We start from the raw sequence: 1,449 nt of genomic DNA, 5'->3' as shown, positions 1-1,449 counted from the left end.
TTGGTCATGGTGTATGATCTTTTTAATATGTTGTTGGATTTTCTTTGCTAGAATTTTGTTCAGGACTTTTGCATCTATGTTCATCAGTGATATTGGCCTGTAGTTTTCTTTTGTGTGGCATCTTTGTCAGGTTTTGGTATTAGGGTGATGGAGGCCTCATAGAATGAATTTGGAAGTTTACTTTCCTCTGCAATTTTCTGGAAGAGTTTGAGTAGGATAGGTGTTAGCTCTTCTCTAAATTTTTTGTAGAATTCAGCTGTGAAGTCATCTGGACCTGGGCTTTTGTTTGCTGGAAGATTTCTGATTACAGTTTCGATTTCTGTGCTTGTGATGGGAGTGTTAAGTTTTCTATTTCTTCCTGGTTCAGCTTTGGAAAGTTGTACTTTTCTAAGAATTTATCCATTCCTTCCAAGTTGTCCATTTTATTAGCACATAGTTGCTGATGGTAGTCTTTTATGAGCCTTTGTATTTTTGTGTTGTCGTGATTTCTCCATTTTCATTTCTAATTTTGTTGATTTGATTTCTCTCCCTTTTTTTCTTGATGAGTCTGGCTAATGGTTTGTCTATTTTATTTATCTTCTCAAAGAACCAGCTTTTAGCTTTGTTGATTTTTGCTATGGCTCCTTTGTTTCTTTTTCATTTATTTCTGCCCTAATTTTTATGATTTCTTTCCTTCTAGTAACCCTGGGGTTCTTCATTTCTTCTTTTTCTAGTTGCTTTAGGTGTAGAGTTGGGTTATTTTATTTTATTTTTCTCTTGTTTTTTGAGGTAAGCTTGTATTTCTATGAAACTTCCCCTTAGCACCGCTTTTACTGAATCCCATAGGTTTGAAGTTGTTGTGTTTTCATTTTCATTCATTTCTATGCATATTTTGATTTCTTCTGTGATTTGTTGGTTATTCAGAAGCATGTTTAACCTCCATGTGTTTGTATTTTTAATAGTTTTCTTCCTGGATTTGACATCTAAAAAACAGTGGTTAGATGCTACAAAGTAGGTGGTAATGCCTTAACCGTTGAATGTTGTTAGGCCAGAGAGCCTCTTCCTTCCTGGTCAAGGGGAGTGCTAACCTTCTCTCCTTTTATATAACACGTCAATCTTGTATTTTAACAAAAAAGATAGCAAGTCCTGGGCTTCAAGTATTCTGGCAGCAACATTTGTTTATATGAAATTTAAAAATATTGATTTATTTTTTATTGTACTTAACAGTCATCTTTTATTTATGGCAAGTGAAGCCAGTTTTCTAACTATGATAAGAAAATAATGTCTTTAAAATATATGTACTTTAAGAGGAAAAGTACTTGATTTAAAAATATAATAAGTAAATAATAGTAAAATTGCTAGTTAAGGTGAATATCTATAGAAATTCATTGAGAAATTCTTCTTTCTAAATATTATGGTGTTAGGAACAAGATTGATATTGCTCTAACTTTTCATACCCAAACAATAGGT

General features: G+C 32.6%; 1 non-coding gene across 1 annotated transcript; it reads right to left on the bottom strand.

Moving 5' to 3' along the window:
* Nucleotides 1-964: 964 nt before the first annotated feature.
* On the bottom strand, nt 965-1,089 carry LOC120855235. Its single transcript, XR_005719201.1, has one exon. It is a non-coding gene; the product is annotated as a U6atac minor spliceosomal RNA (small nuclear RNA).
* Between the last annotated feature and the right edge of the window lie 360 nt (nt 1,090-1,449).

The sequence above is a fragment of the Oryx dammah genome, unplaced genomic scaffold, assembly GCF_014754425.2.
Source record: "Oryx dammah isolate SB20612 unplaced genomic scaffold, SCBI_Odam_1.1 HiC_scaffold_27, whole genome shotgun sequence".
In the NCBI taxonomy this organism is placed as follows: domain Eukaryota; kingdom Metazoa; phylum Chordata; class Mammalia; order Artiodactyla; family Bovidae; genus Oryx; species Oryx dammah.
Note: the sequence above shows the minus strand (reverse complement) of the source record. Positions and strands in the feature narration are given on the sequence as shown.